The sequence below is a fragment of the Struthio camelus genome, chromosome 2, assembly GCF_040807025.1.
Source record: "Struthio camelus isolate bStrCam1 chromosome 2, bStrCam1.hap1, whole genome shotgun sequence".
NCBI classification, from domain to species: Eukaryota; Metazoa; Chordata; class Aves; order Struthioniformes; family Struthionidae; genus Struthio; species Struthio camelus.
The window spans coordinates 21,840,761-21,854,523 of NC_090943.1; the positions used below are offsets into that span (position 1 = coordinate 21,840,761).

The window sequence follows — 13,763 nt, forward strand, 5'->3', positions numbered from 1 at the left end:
ATCTGAAGGGGGAGTGTCAAAAGGATGGGGCCAGCCTCTTCTCCGTGGTGCCCAGCAACAGGACAAGAGGCAACGGGCACAAACTGAAACACAGGAAGTTCCATCTAAACCTGAAAAAAAACTTCTTTACTGTGAGGGTGACAGAGCATTGGAACAGGTTGCCCAGAGGGGTAGTGGAGTCTCCTTCGCTGGAGATATTCAAAACCCATCTGGATGCGATCCTGGGAAATATGCTCTAGAGGACCCTGCTTGAGCAGGGGGGTTGGACTAGATGATCTCCAGAGGTCCCTTCCAACCTAAACCATTCTGTGATAAGCAGCAAGAAGAATCTCACAAGAGAGCAGAATAGCAGACAATTTTAAAAATTATTTTCGCTCAATAGATTGGTATAAACAGTTGCACATAGGACAGAGAAGAACCTTTAGGATTGCTGCTATTCGGTTCTTTGCTTCACTTTTCCTCCCCTCATTCACCTGCTAAAATGACCAGCAATTTATTAAAAGACAGTATTAAACCTATGGTGAAACTTAGAGGTTAAAGTGGCTGAAAACTCCCAATTATTTATTTTAGGCTGCCTGCAGACTCAGAGCATTACACAAGAGGATTTCTTTGCAAATGAAAATGCTTAGCTCATTTTAAACAAAATCTTACTGGACAAAATTTTGTTAAGTTGTACAGGCCACACATACGCAGTACATGAGCTGTATTTTAACATTTCAGCTCTCCAAGTGTCAGATACTAGCTATTGTGAGACACTTAGTATCTATAGCTTAATTTTTTGTGAATTCCCCATATAGTGAATCAGACTCTCAAAACAAGAAGTAATATCAGGTCCGACAGTGCAATAAAGTTTGCTGCCATCCCAGAGCTTCCAGCTGGGAGCTTGAGGCAAATGGGCTGAGGTGATGTATCTAACACTGGGACAAGGGAAGCTGCTAATTAGTCTACCTTGCCCCACCTCTGCAAGCCTGTGGCAGCATGACATACATTTTCATTAGTGGTAAAACCAGTTCAGGAGGTTCTCTTCTCCTCCTTCCCTTCACCTCTCCCTTACTCATCTCCCTCCACCACTCCTTCAGCTGCTGAGGCAACTATCTGTAGGGCTGCCTTTTGAACCAGATCAGTGACATGAACTTTTTCTTTTTAGCTTTTTTTTTTTTTAATTCAGGTCATATCACTGATTTACAGCATAATCCCAGTTTCATTAGCAAAACTGAAGGCAGGCAACTGTAGCTCTGCAGCAGGAGCAAGCAGAGAGTGAGTAAACACTCTGAGCAAAATTTATCACCATGTAAAGAGGCTCACAGGACGCTGAGCGACAAGGAACTGAACCAGTCCTTTGTGTTCGTTCCATCCAGCCTCTGCAGAGCTCACTTTCCACTTTTTTTTTTTTTTTTTTGGGGGGGGGGGGGGAGGGAGAGGGAGGGGTCCCATATCCCTGTAGGATTTTGGTCCATTAGGTCTCCCCTCACTATTCCTCTGCAGCCCTAGCTGCAGTCAGTCACAGAAGACAGAAAGCACAAAACAGAAGTGGAGGAGGGAGCTCTGACCCTGGAAGAAAGCTCGAGTGTGAGGAGCTCTGCAGGAACCCTCTCCCAGGCAGGGAGCGGCCCGCCTGAGCTCAGCTGCCAGGGAGCTGGGGCTGGGGCACAGGGAGGGGATACTTGGACTCTGACGATACAGAACACTTTCTGCGCTGTGACTTCTGGCTGCGGTCTGCAATGAAGCAGCATCGGAATAACACACACCATACAGTGAGTAACACACACCACACAACGACCATTTCCCTTCCTCCCTCCAAGCCGTAACATAATCTGTTACCAACCTACACCCTCTCAGATCCTGTTACCCATTTCTCTCCTAATTCAACACACCATTTTACTGGGTTCCCCTCCCCCCTCAATGAATTTGACAAAAATGTACTGAAATTAATTTTTCCAAAATGTGCCTAATCCCTGCCCTGATTTAAGTAAAAAGTTTAAAATATAGTGGAAAAGTAATTTTTTATTAGCACTTCTAAAATCCTACAGCAATATATTATTTCAAAGGAAGTGACACTTTGACCTAAGAATTTGAAATTTCTGAACAAACACCTAAGACATCTCCAAAACAACTAAATTATGGTGTTACAAAGGATTCTGCAGGAAAAAGGAAATACACACAATTACTTTATATGCATACATCTCAAAAGTCCAGTCACTTATAATTTCTTACCTGAATGCTCATCTGAGCAGTCTTTCCTTTTTCCAGTTCACTTATGGGTGGATCTTTAAGTTTCTAAGTGAACAACAACAGCTAAAAATCTCCACTAAATACCACTTCACCTACACTTGTACAACAGAATAAATCTCGGATCTCTGCAACAGTGGAGGGAACAAAGGGCTGTGTACGAATACTGAGATGATGTCTCATATATGAGCACACAGACCATGCATGGGCTCTCTCCTCCAGTTGTGGGTCATAAGTCTTAGTCCTCGCAAATAATTTGAGATGGATTTATTGTCCAAACATTCAAGAAAAATGTTTTCTGGACCTACTAAATAAATCAGAAAAAAAAAAGGACACGTGAAACATTACAGCACATAGATAGAGCCAGTGAATTACATTTAAGGAAGATGAAGGAAAAAAAGATGCCAGTACTGTCTGAAAGAAGATTGAAGTATCAGCCAGTGACAGCTGTTCCCTCCTTTCCTATCCTTAAAAGGTGTAACATGGGACATCGTATTTTTAGAATTCCTTCATCGAACAGACTGAGTTCATGGATCTGACTTCCGTCTAAGCAGAATTCAGATGAACTCTCAGCAAGAATTGCTTGGGACTAGGAGATCTCCTGGAGAGGAGAAGAGAGAAACCAACCTCACAGATCTGCAGTTGGAAGAGTCTGATAGTGTGATTGTCACAACCCCCTTCAGAGCAACAAAAGTAGCAAGTTACTTAGGAGAAAAAAGACTGACCCCCCCTAACCTTAGCAGCGAGATGAATTGAGACTGCCTGGGTCTGAAGAGAAACCCACCAACTGCTGAGGGGTCCTTTGGCAGTTAATCCAACCTTAAAAAGCCATACTTTTGACCACTTTAGGTCTCTGCTGTGTCAAAGACCCTGGCAGAAGGGGAAAGAAACAATTTTTTTCCTTCATTATCAAGAAAGTGGAAATAAGCAAAAAGAAATGAAGAACAGCAAAATAAGAATGGAGATGTCCACTAGAGATAACGAGCACAAAGAATTCCCAGAGTGGAAGACTAAAAAAGGAAAACTAAAAGAGCTTAAAAAACAAAACAAAAAAAAACTTACAACACTGAATTGCAGTCTGATTCAGCTCCATTGTATCACAGCCCAGTGACAGCACAGTTTTCTCTATTTTAGATAAATATTCTTTTCCATTTCGGCCACAAGCAACTACCTTAGCTAGCACTATAAAATGGCTAGCTAACAGTACATACCTCTGACAAAAACAGTCAGACCTGCTGGAATATCTGTGGGCATCTGACAGATCTAATTAGTGGAACTTTTTTGGTTAACTTCACTCCAGTAATTTTTTCAAGTAGGAAAATGAAGAAGGGCATACATAAACTGTATGATAGACAGTTAGTCTAACTTATTCATATTAAAAAGAAGAGAAAGACCAAGACAGAGATTTATGCAGATAAGGAAGACAGAGATAGGAACAAGACTATAAAGTAGGAAAGAAGAAAAAACATAAATAATAGGAATGTAGCCTTGCTCTTCCCTTAGGGTTCTGTAAATTTGGAATAAGTTTCATAAAACATCATCTGTCTCACTCTGCAGACATCCATTACACACCATAACTTGTTTTAAGAAAACAAGAGCCGTAACAGTACTTATGCATGTATTTTCACTGAATTCTGGTCTAAGGTAGGCCAATGGAACTATACACCCAAATACTGTTTTTCAACCAAGTAAAGCCCCACAGGATTGAATCCCCAGCATTGCAATGAAGCAAAGTGTCTCAAGATAACTCAGTAACCTAAATAACATGAAAAGATCTACAGCAGATTAAACAGACCACAGTTCCTAAATGTTAGCTGAGAAATTAGGCTGCAGTTCCAGCTGACTTTAATTCAGGTTCACTTTAAGCTAACATAATTGCAGACTACTGCCAAAAGAGGATCACTTGCCATCCCCTGCTGTGTATTTTCTACTGCTTCCCTTGCCTTTGGAAGAATATTCATTTGACCACATGGAAATCCTGATCAGTGAGCTAAAAATAAAATACTTTCCCCCCTCGCCTTCCTTTTTTGCACTTTAGTTTTCAGGTAGATCAGTTCTTTGAGCCATCTTTCCATAAGGTCATATGAGTACTACTGCCAGATAAAGAACAGGCCCACAGATAGGGAACTGGACAAGGAGAGAACCACCCTGGTTAGGAAGCGGCATCATTTGTGTTGACTGCAAGCGAATGTGGAATTCCAGCTGAAGGAATCTTCCTAAGGATTCTAAAATTCTGAGGGAATTCTTTCTGAGAGGGGAAAAAGACAAACAAACAAAAAACCACATACACACACTGCAACAGACTGATTTCTAGGGTACTATAAAAAAAAAATGGACATATTTCTTAGGCTCAGTCCTAGCTCTGCTTTGCTTTGATATTTCCCTGACATTCACGTATTTCAAGTTTTTCAGCAGGCATAAGTCACACATGCAAACTTAAGTTTACAAGTTTATTTTACATCCCAAACCCAGCATGACACCTATTCTTCCAGAATAGTTCTCATCCAAAGTACATTTCTGATTACAGAATTGCTGTTTCATACTGTTTGACAATGGCAAACAAAGTAGGATTTAACTAAAAGGAAACCTTTTAAAAGATTGGACTACATGACCCTTAAAGTTATAAATAAAATACCTCATGAAATATATTGCTAAATACCAACGTACATCAAATCAGCAACACAGTTCTTGAAACCTGGCACTCAACCTCATTCATTCCTTTCCTCAGCAGGAATTACAACCTGACATACAAAAACACTTTAATCTGCTGCTCATATTAATCATTAGTCAAACATTAAACTGTTTAAATCCATTTATTTTTGCTGTGAGTTTTAGTTCATGTTTTTATGAGAGGGGTGTAAAAAACAAAAAAGCAAACAATAACAAAAACACCCCCCTCCCCCCACGCTCCATCTCAAACACTCACGACTCTCTTAAAACTTAACCTAGGAAGAAAGAGAATGAGAGTGACAAACTATTTCATTGTTTTACTTCTGAACTTGCTTCCAGCTATGTCTAGTCTACAGCATTCCACACTGCTGGATTGTTCCATACACATCAAAATGCACTAACTCAACATATTCCCAAAGCACATGGTTGTATGTACAAAGGTAAGCAAAGCAGCTGTTCACAAAGTTAGTTTCTAATCTATGGCTCGCTAACTGGCAGCCCCAGATGCTCTTATCAGCCTTGCTTCCCACCCATCAACAGCTCTGGAAGCTTTTAGCACGGCTGCTTGTATCCAGATATTCACCCCCCAGCCCTCGCCCAAACTCCATGCTGTAGCTTCGTTTGTGCTATATTCCATCCCATTTTGTCTCACCGCATGAGCAGAAGAAAACATATAAGAGTATCAGAGGTGACTTTTTTGTACCAGATCTAAGATGATCTTTCCCAACTCTATAGGTTTTGAATGTACCAGACAGCTTTAAACACTGCTACTTCAGAAAACAGAAAGTGACTTAATACAGATTAAGAAATTGGCTCGAAAGAGTAAAAACATCCATATGGGTAGTTACTGCAACTAGTGTATACCAATTAAAGGTAGCGGGCACAAAGCCATTGCTGCCAAAATGTAAAAATTTAAAGAAGAAATCCCCCCAAAACCAATTTATATCTAGAAAATAGCCACGCATACAAAGCTGATCATAAAACATGTCTAAAGATTCAGTTATGCCAAAGCCACGCTTAAGTAATCCTATCTATAGGAACTGGCTGAAATCTTTCATTCAATTTTTTGATCAAAATTATCTTCTAAACCAAAAAACTTTTTTGCTATTTATTCTCCTTCTCCTCCAAAAGGTAGGGAACTAGTATCCTATCCTCTCCAAACAGAGAAAAAAAGTCTTAAGTTTTTTCATTTTCCCTTTATGCTTTTCTTTTTACATCTTCTCTTTCCCCCAGTGCTTTGGGCAGCTTCTTTGATTTAAAGAAAACAAAAAAAAAATCTCTCTCTCTCTCTATATATAGTTTTGAGGGGGGGGAATAATATATATACACATTAGAATGAAAACACTGAAAATAAGAATATTTGTGTTTTCCTCTCTACGAAATCTGGAAAAATTTGGGGTCATTTTAGTGTTCAGGTTGTGTTAGATTCTGGCAAATATAGTACTAAATCAATGTAAAACCTAGCTCCTACTAAAAGCAGATACCATACTCCGAAGACAAACAGATATACACAAAATTGTACCAACTACTTCACAACACACAGCTAAATTATACTTACCAGAAAACCTAACTCTAATTCAGCTAATCAGAGGGTATCTAACAGAAGGATATATGCCTGAGCAGTCTACAAAGAATCCGTTTTCTAAGATTGGACAATCAGATAAAAAAAAAAAAAAAAGAAAAGAAAAAAACCAACCTACACAGATATTTGCAGAGTAGGGTGAACAAGTACAGTGGAAGTTTAGATCTTGGCATATATTCTATCCACAGATTGAGAATTCACAGGCAGCCAGTACAAAAACAGACCCTGCAACAGGATGTATACCAGACTGACCATGTCTACATCTGCTGACAATAACTTACCCTCAGAACCCAGTGATATTTCATTTTTCCATTTACCCCTTAACTATCTTCTATGAAGCAAAATTGATACAGCCAACACAGACTAACCAAAGATTATTCTTGCAGCCCCTGAAGCCTCCAGAAAGTCCAATAAAACTAGCACGCATTCCCAGATGCTGCTGAAATTACTGAACCGCTACGCCTACCAAACTCAGACTATCTATTCCTATCAAGCCCTTTTAACACTGATATTTTACTGATCTTTTCCTTGATGACTTTTCCTGAAATCCAATTAGGTACTGTCAAACTTCCCCTTCCAGTTTTTTTGTTTGTTTTTGTTTTTGAAATCCCTGCCTTAGGACACTTACTGGAGTCAAAACTTCACTTTTCTTACGCTCAGTAGCACAAACAGGACAACCTCTTTTTCGAAAGGTGCTATGGGAACACACAGGCCAGCCAAAGAGACTGCTGCCTGTGCAACTCAACACATATTTTCTTATTTGTTAGTTCCTCAACTACAGCTATACAGCAAGGCATCTTTTCACAAGTTTCAGCCTGCAGTATTTGAGAATTAAGACCTTACTTGTAAAGCCACAAAATATCTGCTTTCTGTTTTTTGATCTAAATGGCTCTATAAATAAAGGCTTGCAAGCATACAAGTATTTGAAGCAACAAAGTCAGCAAGTAGCTAGATAACTATCCAATTTTTTGACACAGATACCCGAAAAGAAGCAAACTAGAGCTATTGATGTTCCAGCGTTTCTAGCCTACGAGACTCGAGCATCTACAAGCCACAGTGAAGAAACAACAGGAATCGTAAGATCTTCTGCCACCACGAGGAAAGCATTCAGGAATCCCCAACTGGCTGACATCACTAATAGAGCAAACGAACGCATACTGTCAGTACCTCTCTTCATAAGTGCTATGTTCTGCAACTTGACAACTTAAGAAATTAAGTCATCTCCATCTTCAAATAATCATTTCTTGATGCTGACAAATTTGCCAAATCTGTGCCCCATCTCTATTCAGTCATCTGTCTCAGGAGAAGTAGAGAACTTTTTTTAAAACAGACACTTGACAGGTAGAAAAAAAACCAGACCGACTACCTGGAGCATTTTGGGTTTTATACCTGGATAAATTAGAGAATCAACCTAGTTCTCTTTATCAAGAAATCAAATAAAAATATATGCAGATTCAGTTAGTTCTGCCAAAAACATCCACAGATAATAAATTTACAGAATGTGACAAGAAGATTAGAGGCACTCAACATGCAAATCAGCATTCTTTTTCTTCCAAGACCATCCAGTCAGTATGTACTGCAGGTGACATTTAGTCATCTTTTTACTCAACATACGTAAGATAACTAGAAAAGAGATAACAGAATACAACTGAACGTTATGAAGATATATGGCTCTCATGAAAGGGGCACCAATCGAAATCTGGCTACCCCAACCTCAAAAGTGCAAAGCCGTAAATTTCCCACTACATATTTGAGACCAGCAAGCTCTAATACACATTGTAGAAATTCATATGATAAACACAGACAATGAAACTTTGTGTTTGTCCCTTGTGTTTGAGGAGCTCTTTGCTTATTTTAGAGACTTCTGCCTTGTGTTTAAACAGTTTAGTAAATGAAACCAACAATCCCAAAACATTCCTGTGCAAGAATTAAGTAGTTTCTACAACAGAGGATACTTTGCTCTGGAATCTAATTTTTTGGTTGATAATGTTGCTACAAAAATCTTTACAGCATCTACCAAAGCACCCGGTAAATCGATACCTATGTCAAAATGTTTTTCATCATGTAGTACTTCAGTGATGGAATTATTTTACGCTATCCTTTAAAGTCTGAATGTTCTATGTATCCAGATCTAGCATAATGTAGATATACACTATTATGCAAATAAGTGTATATACAGGTAAATTGTAACTAAATAAAACTGCAATAAATAAATAGATTTTTTTAAAAGCAGGCTTTATTGCTGCAAGATAATGTTCCAAATAAGTTCATGAACTTAGCTGTGCATTTAAGAATCAAGTATCCATATAAGTAAGAAAGAATGCAGCACCAAAAAAAAAAAAAACCCACATACACACAGAGGTCGCACAATCAGGAACAGCATTAACACTCATTTTGAAGGTTCACTTCACCAGTCAGAATGGAAGATGCACAGAAACTATATTCTGCTTTTGAAGCATCTTCCACCATTTGTACTACCAACAGTGATGATCAGACATAATGTGACCGTAAGCAATTCTGTCATCTTTTGGAGTAACAGTGCAACAAAGTTCAGGTCTGTCATCATCACTTATAAGAAAGAAATTTAAATGGGAAAAATTACTGTCTCCTGCTTAGGGAATACAAAGCAACAGTCACCTGTTTATCTAGCAGGCAAGAAACGCACATCACTCAACCCATAAGGTTTTAGACTAAAAGCAGAAATTTCACACGCTAACCCTAAGCGTCTTTAGGCGGCCATTTCATTCCAGTTAGCCAGATATGAAAAAACATCCATTGCCTTCCAGCTGCATAGTAATTCATAGGAGATAGGACTGGGCTTTGGATTTTGACAGGGCTCATTTATAAATATGAGAAGCTACTATTTATTAATAAAATGTTCTAGCCATTTGTATTTTACGGTCACTTTCCCTTCCCTTCTCTTTACTCACAAGCTTCCTATTCTGCTGCTGTGTAAAAAATACACAAATAACAAAAGCACTTAGGTCTACTTTATTTTTGAGCATACAACAGAAGAATAACTCTTCTATTACTTGTTACAGCAAGCTTAAAATGAGTCGTAGTAGCAGATTCCCATAGAGAATATTTCCTTTAACATTAACAAAAATTACAGATACATACAAACTTGCACTCATTTCAAAGCTCCTGTAAGAATTATTTGAAGAGATGTCTTCAAAGGGAAGATATGGTAAGTACTAATCCTGAAATCAATTACTTCGTGGCCAGTATTTCAAATTGAAGAAAAAAGGAAAAAGCAGAAAGCAACAACTTGCTGTTCTTTTTCTAAAATTCAGTTACAGTTCACGTCTATTGCCACCATAATTATTCATGTTCATTATAGTTCACAGATATAGGTGTAATAGCCACACCAAAAACAATTCTAAACACGGGCACAGATCCCTTTCCCATGCAAACAGCCTGTTGAGCCAGAACTGTAAGAACTCTGACAACAAACCTATCCGCATGACACAAAGTCTGCATTCCTATTTTCTCCTTCATTGCCTCCTCCTCTGCAGGCAAAATTTATACTATAGAAATGTTTTTGGCAGGTGGAGAGTTAACTAAGGATACACCATACAACTCTTATGAGCAACTGAGCAACCTTATAATAACAAACTTGTAGGATATATAGAATGAAAGCTTGGGAAAAAAATCTTGGAGAGAGAGAACTACAACCCTTGTTGTATTATAGATTTAAAAAAAAAAGAAAAAATCTGTTCTAAAGCGTTCAGACTGTGGGCCATCTGGGCTGCAGATGCAGAAACAACTCAGGTCTGACAGGATTACTAGCAGGAACCTCTCACTGTGAGACACGATGTACCTGAACTAGCTTTGGAGGTAGTCAGTATAGCTGCCTTTCTGCAGCCCAGAAGCCTAACTCTAAAGCACTTTATGATCTAAACTGATACCGCAGAGATGGTCTTTCTGTCTCCACACAGAGATACACATGTACAAGTGCAGAGACTACAGTAATTCTAGATTCAGCTGAGATCTAGATGAACACTAGCTCAAATCCTACGTGGCTAGTTCAACAGGGAGTCACAGCCCTTCAACACATTCCCAAGACTAAAGTCCAGGAGGTTTATTAGGCCAGCTGTAGTGACACACAAACACACAGACTTAGTTCAGAGCCAGCACTGCATCAACTTCATCAGACTTCCCATCAAGACCTCATGAGACTTCCAGAGTCAATGACGTACAACACACACTCCAGTGAATCACAGTGAACAGTTTACTAATAAAGTTGAACAGTTTTTTTGTGCCTGGTATCCCTATCACATGCATTATTGCAGCTGCTCTTCATCATAAGCATCAGGAAGAGTAGCTTGCAGTAAAATGCAAAACATGGTGCCACTTTGCTCCCCACTCAATGCTGTAATTAAATCATTCTTATTACAAGATCATCCAGAAAGAGGCTGATGGTGAAAAAGCCTTTTTGAACCACACTGGCGCTACCACAGTTCCCAAACTTCGGTTCTCAGGGCATTCTTTGGGTATGGTAGTAACTATCAGCCCCTGGACAGCGTACCTTTTCCAGCTTCCCAAGCCAGGACGCTACCCCTTACATACTACTCCACGTGTACACATCCTCACACAGATCCTAACAGCATTTTTCTTACATTAACACGTACGAGCCCTGTTTATCTTTTTGAGTCTGAAATTCAAGTACCATCTGCAGACATCAAAAAGGTTACATGCATGGCTATAGCAGCTGATCCTGACACAGCTGAAACTGAGAGCAGTTGCTGCCCATCCGTATTGAAGAGACTCACGTTCCATGCTCGCTATACACCAGCTAAGATAAATCAGTTGATTTAGGGAAAATTAAAGACTTTACAAGCAATATTAAAAAAGACTTGCACAGTAATTGGAAAAAGCACATAATGAATACAAGGATGAGATCCCAATATGTCCTACATATACATAATTATAAGTTATGAGTGAATAAAACAATTACCAGACACCTCCATCTGCTCATTAAACAAACAGTTCAGGTTTGTAAGTCTCAGTTGCTCACACACTCATGAAAATATGACCCACTAGGGCCAAGACACAGCATGGCTTGCCGGACATGGAACTGTGCTTTCCAACTAGTAGCTGACCATTCAAAACCCAAGATACTGGCTACCACCTCACTGTCCAAAGACCAACATCAACCAGCCAGGAAGCTTACATGGCTGACTAATCAGCTTCAGCTTCCACTGACAAGCAGCATGCAACAGCTTAGCAACAGCATACAAAAGAAAAGGGACACAGCAGACACCAGTGTCAACAAGTGAAAGTGTGTGGGAAGCCAAATGCTATGACCTGCCATTAAGTGAAGTTTTCCAGTGGCCTACCTACATGAGTTACGTACTCCCGAGTTAGTCAACTGCTTACAGTTGTTAAAGCAGGAGTAACTTCAGCACAAATAATTAATTCTGCTCTCAGAACAGATTTATTTGCCCAGTAAGCATTAACTCCAACTTTACATGTGTGCGCGCGTGTGTGCGTGTATATATATGTTTTACAGAGAGCATCAGTAGGGAAAAACACGCCTAGAGCGCAAAACTCAGATCTCTTTTTAAAAAAGACTAAAAAAAGACATGTTCCATATAACACAGCTAATTTAATTCTGGTTTTGTTTCTAGACAGAAATGCCATCAGGAGAACTTACATTCAATCTCCTACAGTGATGGTTAGGAAGTTTGCCTTTGCAAGCAAACATGATACAACTTCAGTATCTGATAAGCTTGTTACAATACAGTTCCAGTTCTCTGTACCAAAGCCAGAGCGCCAGTCCAGTTTCTAAATGTTAACAGCTCCCCCAAGACACCTCATAGGCAGTCACCGTTATTTCTAACTCACTAACACAGTAGTTAAAACTTCAGCTGTTGTCAACCTGTTCTAACACACATGCAGTTACAACAATTTCACTTGAGAACCAGTTAAACCTATGCTATATTACAAACGGGAAAGATTCTTTAACCAGATCAGTAATCAACCTGAATCTCCATGAACAGATCCCTTGTTAGGTGGGAACAAGGGCAAAATATCGTGAACAGAGAAGTCAATTACATTTATCACTACTCCTTGCTAACAACTTCATATAGCCAAGAAAAGCAGAATAGTGTCCATCAAAGCTATTCTCTTTGGTAAACTCAGGAAATTATCAGAATGCAGTGAGACATTGTTTATTTTAGAACTCAGTACAGTTCTCCTCCATTCCCTGTGTCAGTAGAGGCCAGGAATAATAGTATCCTAAACCCTGATGAGAATTCCCTATCACACTCCAAAAACCTCTTCCTTCCAACTGCCTCTCACTTTTCCCCTCTACTATTTGTCTTTTCCCAACGTACAGATCATTCAGTCCTTTACAGATCAAATTCAGCAACGCTAAAAACAAAAATGCTATTCCTAAAACTTTACATTGCTGATGCTCTTCCTAAGAGGAGTTTGCAGCTAATAAAAAAAGAAATAGCCCTTTCTTTAGGAACAGTAGTATTTTTGATTTGCTGTTGACAAATGTTTGGAGAGCACATTATTTTCAATCTGTTCTTCCTCCCACTGACAGAACTGCTTGGGAAGGACTATGAAAGACTAGATTACTAGGGCATTATAAAAATATTAATGGCAAGTTGGGAAAAGGTAGAGGAATGAAATTCTTCAGTCATGTGTCAAAAACTCACACTCCTAGAAGTCATCCTGTCATTTTTATAGTACTTTACATTAAAGAAGGACAAATATACAGCAAACAGCTCATGTAAACACTCCACCTGTCACTGACAGTAACTAAAGATTTGGTCTGAAAGGCTCTTTATTTGTTTTTAGATATAAAAGTTAGAAGTTTACACTGCCACAAATTACTGTATAACCTTCTATTTTAATATGAGGAAGCCATTTGCAGAAGTAAATGAACAGCTAGTCTTTCTAAATATTCATCTTTATCTTTTGCTGAAAGGCCAATAAAAAATGCCAGCCAAACATAAGTGTTTCTCTTTTCCTGAAAGTGACTGCTATTATGCAGCTTGATCTAACAGACAAATCTGACAAGAAAGAAAACAGCTGAGCTGCATGTAACCGAGAAAAAAAAAATTTGTGTTTTTTTTTTTTCTCCCCAGAAGGATTATCTGAATCCCCAATATTTTAATCAGAGAAAACGTTCTACAAGGCAGAGGAAAAAAAATGTTTCTTTGACCAGAAGTATCACATGAAAACAGTCAATTCTAAGCATTAGATGCCAAGACTAAGAACAGTGGCAATAAAGTGTTACTAAATTAAAGTTTTCAATCGGCACTCTAAA

The 13,763-nt window shown here is 38.9% G+C and overlaps 1 protein-coding gene across 13 annotated transcripts in view; it reads right to left on the minus strand.

The window, feature by feature from the left end:
- MLLT10 (MLLT10 histone lysine methyltransferase DOT1L cofactor) overlaps window positions 1–13,763 on the minus strand; it is a 147,712-nt gene that overhangs the window by 117,938 nt on the left and 16,011 nt on the right. The gene's annotated exons all lie outside the window — the stretch shown is intronic.